The sequence below is a fragment of the Poecilia reticulata genome, linkage group LG5 (assembly GCF_000633615.1).
Source record: "Poecilia reticulata strain Guanapo linkage group LG5, Guppy_female_1.0+MT, whole genome shotgun sequence".
Classification (NCBI taxonomy): domain Eukaryota; kingdom Metazoa; phylum Chordata; class Actinopteri; order Cyprinodontiformes; family Poeciliidae; genus Poecilia; species Poecilia reticulata.
The window spans coordinates 12894340-12901471 of NC_024335.1; positions in this window are offsets into that span (position 1 = coordinate 12894340).

Genomic DNA, 7132 nt, shown 5'->3' on the forward strand with positions numbered 1-7132 from the left:
TTCGTGTCAAGGAGATTGTAAATCAAAGTACTGTATTTTCCGCACTATAAGGCTCACCGGATTATAAGGCGTACCTTCAATGAATGGCCTATTTTAAAACTTTTGTCATATACTGTATAAGGTGCACCGCATTATAAGGTGCATAGAATAGATGCTACGGTAGAGGCTGGAGTTACGTTATGCATCCACTAGATGGAGCTGCACTAAAGTGAATGTCAACAAAACAGTCCGACTCCGGTTGGCGAGGAGAGCCTTCCGCAACTGGGCCKGGGCGTGGCCGGACGATGGTCACCCTTCTCCGTTCGTGCACAGCATGTTGGTGGAGAACGTGGTGCTAAATTACCTGCAGACGACCTGATTATCAGGTCCGTAGGTTGATAGGTCAGTCAAACTTTATTAACAAACCAGCGTTCTGACAACTATCTCAGCATGCACCGCCTGCTTCTTCTTCTATGGGCGAAAATTAAGTCGGCAGCTGCTTACCGTAGATGCTAGACCTGTTGTGGCTCAATATTGGTCCATATATAAGGCGCACCGGATGACGTACTGTCGGCTTTTGAGGAAATTGAAGGTTTTTAGGTGCGCCTTATGGTGCGGAAAATATGGTAATGTCCTCTGTTGACATATTTTGTTCGAAGGCTTGAAGAAAAATAAGGTGATGTGTGTTTTTCATGCCTCAGAGATATGGTTTTGGATGTGACTCTCTTATGTGGGATTGCTCATGTTCTCATTTAATCCTCTGAAACAYAAAATACGATTGCTTTTTGCCTCACATTTCTTGATCGCTAAACCAATTAAGTCTCCATTGGTATTCATCACAAAGCCAATACCTGCTCAAACACTTCAGTATGCCAGGAGTATAGAAAAATCTTGCTCATSCTGTTTATGCTGCTTACAAAGCAGGGAAAAGTGCTGACTAGGATAATTTATCATCCWAGGGTTGCCACCGAGAAAAGAACACTTTTGGACATCTACGTCAGTTATTAAGTGGAGAAAATATGTTTTTCTATCAAAGTGCTAAAATAGATAAGCTATGAGTTAATTCAGTCCTTTTTTCCCAACTGTCAGCAGTGACCAGCTGAGATTCAGCCCTAAAATAGCAACACAAAAAGATACAAAAATCCCAGTATTGAGTTTATTGATTTCAGACAACATATTACGTTGCTTTTTGTTTTGTACAAGTCATCTGATKTGATTGTAGAACCAAATTGGTGCTAAAAATGTAATCTTTTTTTTTAATTGGATATTTTAAGAGAACGCTTGAGCTTTTAGATCAAATAAAGAATAAGCAGGAAAGAAAAACTGATGTACTCGTAATAAAAAAAACACATTTTTATCAGATCCACATTTCAACCATCCATTGTCTACAAACAATTATCCCTTGGGTGACATGGAGACATCTGGTGACTATCTCTAGCACTAATTGCASTCCCTTGTAGAACCTGTTACTAATTAATAACTATACTAATTTTTTTATTATGCAGTATGTAATGCAAATGAAAGGCCCCATTTGKTATAGTTTTAAATTTGCTCCAATCTATTATCATATTACTTTATCRTATTACTACCGGTTTGTTCAATACATAATTAAATGGTATTGGATTGGAACTGCTAATAAAATGTTTTGCCACTCTTTMATTCATTTTTGGATATTATTCACTTTTTTGCTTATTTGATAAAAACATCCAATTTCCAAGCTCTAAGACATTTTCTCTATCGAATAATCTAAATGCCTTCTTTACTTCARAACTGATGTTCTTGATCTTCCCTTGCACTACTGCAGTAACCCAGTTTCTTTTGAGGTTCATTAAAATTTTATTTCATCACTCAGTAATAAACATAATGTCCTGTGGTATTCACAGTTTTCCTCATTTTATGCTTTTCACGTTGCAACCTGCTGGGGTTTTGCGTGCAGAGCATTGCTAAATTCTGTGCACCGTTCCAGAGCATGAGCCAGTACAGAGTACTGCACAACTGTAAATAGCTGCCAGTTTGGAGACATTTTTCTAGTTTTGAAATACCTTGATCAGGTTCACACAATGTGGAACAATGATGACCTTTACGTTTGAGAGACGGAATTCAWTACGGCTGAAAAAAGTCAGAAAATTTCAATAAATTCAAGGGTTTTATTTCTTACTGTAAATATTAATAGAGTGACAAAAGGATCATATGCTGCCATGCTGAGTCAAGAATTAATAAAGTGYTGCTTGATTAGAAACAAACAAAACAAGGACTTATTACCACTGATACTTTGTYGATTTGCAAAATTTTAAKAGATTGTTAAACGTTGTTTTTTGTGTCTTACAGCTTTTTTGGCTCCAACGCAACTAACTTAGCGGCAATTAAAATAATCAGGCAACAATATTCTTCCACCATCATCTTTTTAATATTTAGTTTGTCTTTCAGCTCAGCTACAACTGACATCTCAGTTTAAGCCTAATTACTTTAATTTAAGTTAATGCTTTTAATTGCTGTTATGYATTCAACATACAAACAATGATAAACTGCAGTGGTAAAATTCATAAATTCCAAATTAACATAAGCACATAAAAAATTAAAGCACAGTTGTAAATGAGATGATGCGCCATAAGCACAAAGCGGCTAGAATTTAATCTGTGGGACATGTTATGTAAGCTGAACAAAACATTTTTTTTTTCTAGGCCATGAATCCTCCTAAACTTGTGAATTCATTGAACACTTACCTCACGTTCAGAATCTGTTCACCGCTCCGGCCTCTTCATCAAACGACTGCAAGCAAAAATATTCTGCCTCTGTCCTGTCTGTGTTTGGGAGCTTGAAAGTAGATTCTGACAGATGTTAGTATCATGGCTATGGCTAAATCCTGCTTGTATCAACCCTAGTGTTCTGGATTAACGATCTCAGCCAATGGGCACATCTGTTCATGCTACAAAAATAGGTGCTCTGTAAGTGTGCAGACTGGAGATTTAAGTGCATATTTTTTCTCAACGTTRCACAAAATCTTAAGTATCATAGCAGAACTAAACTAAAACATGTTAATACATTTTAATGAAAGAGAATACRTACAGTCTACTGCTTGGGAACAGGATTTTTAAAGTTCTCAGTTTATGTTTATAGAAAACCTTTAACTGAACAATCAATAAATAAAAGAGCATATATACACAACATTTTTTGTGCACCAAGGATGCATTTTGATCATATCTATGCAGTGGCTTTTTTAAAACCCAGAACCATTTTTATTTTATTTTATTACATAATACAAATTTCTTTTAGACTTGCTGGTAGATTTTAAAAGGCAAAATCATCTTTTCCAGTAAATTATAATAAATTGTGAGTCAAACAAAAAGAAAACATACACAAACAAATTTCTCTGTCTTAGATTTAAGAAGGTAACCAGAGCTGCATTTGCAGTGATTTTCAATTATTAATTAAATTTAAAAACATGTTAGACATATTGGAGCTCAGATTACTGTGGTTTGTGGTTTCTTTTGATCCACATAAAAAAATCTACTCTGAAAACAAAGTAAGGTTTTAAAATGCATTAAATAAGTAATGGAAATATGTTTTTCGGCAAGGCCATTGACAAGGTGAGTTCATGGATAGCGGCAGAGATAGCAGCTTTGAAGGGGGAGTTCCCATGCGTTTGGAGGGAAGTGTAGTTGTTGATAGTTATGAATATGCTGTTGTGCCAGGGCTTGCTGACAGGCAGTATTTTTAAAACAGAGCAAGCAAAGGAACTAATAAGTATCTGTAGATGACAACCTTGGTCTGAGGTTCTCCATGGTAGCTATGGAGAGCTTAGTGTTAGTTTGGAGGAAGCTGGAGCACTGAAGGGAGATGTGCTTACACCAAGACGTTGTTTGGAATCCAAAGGCTTAAGGGTACTAAAGTCAGATTGGGTGAGATGTTCTCCAGGCCTGAGGGCAAACATACGTAGAGACCAAAAACAAATGAGAAAACTCAAAAACTGAATGTTTTGATTGATTCTTCTATAGGTTGGTCTTGAGGGGGATTCTAATGCAGCTCCTCATGAACCCCGGTAGCGGATGAGGAAATTGTGCCACCTGGCACTGGAAGCAGATTTACACGAAGACACATCCAACATACTCATCTCATCAACACTCAATTCCAAACCATGCCATGTGATGGATGAAGCCTGTCAGCATTTGTTCCACCTCTCACCTGTTGACAGCTGGGATAGAGTTTAGCCCAAATGAGCTGGATTTAGTGAGGAAAATGGACAAAGAGAACAGAGAAAGAGAGGAGACTGTTCTGCAGGGACACATTAATACAAAACAAAACATAAAAGAGTTATATTTATAAGCATAAAAACACACACATTGGCTTAATMACTTGTTCAATTAAGTCCTTTTAAGGTCCATCCTGCACCAATACTTATTTCACTGCTTCTCTACTAAGTAGATGCAAATTAATAGAGTTTGAAGTAATAGGAAGCAGGATTACTCTGCATATTTCAGCTATTGTTTTGTTTTTTTTTTTGCAATTTTAAGTATGTGAGATGTGTTATTTACATAGAATCTATCCCAGACATTGAGATCACAAAGTCCTGCACAATGACACTAAAAAAGCAATAATGTACTTCAAAACAAATGCATCAGACTAGTTAAAAACCTGTTGATATAACAATGTCTTTAACTACTTCTTTAAAAAGTTTGTGGACTTTTTTTGCCACCTTGTGTTCAGCACATTTTCAGTGCATCATTCTAAATGTTATCCCTAGTTTAATTCATGAGTTTTGTTTTGTTTGGATTACTTGGAACGTTGCAGACATATGAAATGGATTTCATGTCAAAAGTGCTATTAGAAATGTTGACATGTTCAGGGCTTATTTTCTGTTTTGTATGTCTGACAGAAGAATAAAACATAGAATGAATAAACACATTAAACATCAACTTCTTCATCAATGCTATGTTTCTCAAATGCAAGGTTAATAGCGTGTTTAATATTCACCATTTCCATGACAGCTATTTAGGAAGAACATACAGAGGCAGGGTATATTAACATAAATTAAAATAGATTTTTCTTTATCTAATTAAAAATAAGTCTAATTACATTTAAATTCCTGTAACACCAGAAAATCAAGTTATCACCTAGAGTTAACTGATATAATGCACCAGAGAAGAGCACTGGGTAAAAGACAAAATAACTGCATATTGCTGCTGGTAGAAATAATTGAACAAACTGAGGCGAAGAATAGATCAGGAAAAAAAAATGGCCACATTCAAATAAAGACATATGTATTTCCTGCTCTTTTTATTATACCTGTTACCTCCTGATTACACTTAAATTAGTAGATTGATTATTTGAACAGACATATGTAGAAATATTTTACCACCACTGGAAAATGCTTTTAGACCTACAGGAAAATGTGTTTATGTATGAGTTATCTCAATGTGCTTAAAAAATATAACAAGAAATACCAAAAGTATAAAATCAACACATAAACTGTATTGAATATACTTCACTTTCACTAAAATAATTTTGTATAATTTATGAGGGTGGCAATCAAGAAATTTGATGAAGTCGGAGCCATTATGTTACATAAGCTTTGTCATAAACATGGCCCAGCTGCAAAAATGATCCAGAGACTTGTATTTTAGTCTGTTTATTTCTGAACAAACCATTATGGAGGCTCAATTATTTCACACTTGCTTCGTCAGCTGTCAAAAAGATCTTTTTTTGAAGTATTTCCAGTTATTTCTCCCTGTAGGACTGTAGGATTGTTTTCTCCGTTGGTGTAAAAAATAGTGCAGTAAGCCTTCCTTCAAGCTAAGATTCTGAATCACCTCCAGAGTTTTTACTCCATTCGTTGCACCCACTTTTGTAATATTTCCAATGCACTTTGTCAAATATCAGCATAGGAGTTTTGCTTTAATTACTTGTCCTAAAGGGTTTAGAAAAAATATATGGGGTGAGAGTGCTTGATAAATCCAGTTGCTGGTGGTAACCTTGATTAAATTCAAAGTAAATGTCAAGCCAAGTGAAAAATGATCTTATTGAAAATTCTTAAGCTTTGCACAGCTGATTGATCTTGGCTTTTGCTGTGTGTTGATGTGAACTTTTTATTTCCATAAAGACATTTTGCCAATCATTCAGTATGAAGAAAGTAAACTTGAGGATAGGAAACTATTTGAATAAGGTATTGATGTTTATTTTTGACTAAACAAACTCCATTTCATGCAATATTGTTAAATGACTTTGCCCTGTGTTTGCACTTTGAACAAAAGACTAATTAATGTTTGGCTTAGCATCACAAGTGTTTTGCATGTGCATCTTTAGACTTCTTCATGCCTGACATTTCAAGTCATCATTAAGTTTTAGGGAACTAAAAGACCAGTATTTATATAGAGTATCCAAAGATTAAAATGTAATAAAATAATAATTTTACACTGTTTTGCAACAACCTACGGGTATGCAATTTAGTCCCTTTTCAAAATACAAAAGGGATTAAATACTTTTTAGTCTCTGATTTTAGTTGCTAATGGGAAAAAGAGGAAGTGGTCTATAAAAGACTTGTTGGTAATTGCCGCCATTTCAAAGGTCAAAAAGTAATTCTGAAGTAACAATAACAGAAAATAAATGTTTTTTTTAATGAATGCAAAATTACTTATTTTACTTTATTCCCGATTGGTTCATTATTTTGAACAAATATGACAATGGTAAGGCTGAAAAAAAAATGCTTTTTGTAGTGTGCATTTGTATTTAGGTCCTACTGAGTCAATTCTTAGAACCACCTTTTAGTGCAATTGCAGTTGCAAGTCGTTTGGCGCTTAGCACATCTAAAGACAGTGGCTTTTTATTTTACATGGACAATATACACTTACTGTAGAAAAGGGACTCATAAGAACGAGATAAAAATGTAACAACTGCTTTCAGCACTTTGAACAATATTTCTGTTGCTTTTATGCATGGAGTGTTGGCACCCCCTGCATGCTGCGGAGAATAGGGAGACTTTCTACATGGTCTGTATGGGACTGAGGTTGATTTTTGTCCCGTTTCATCATTTTGAGGATTTCTTACTTTGTGATTTTTTGGGGGGGCTGTGGGCGCGACGTTTTAAACCCCTGTTAAATGTCAACTATTCACACCCCTATTCAGAGGGGTGTGAATAGTTTCTTAAATCACTGCATGT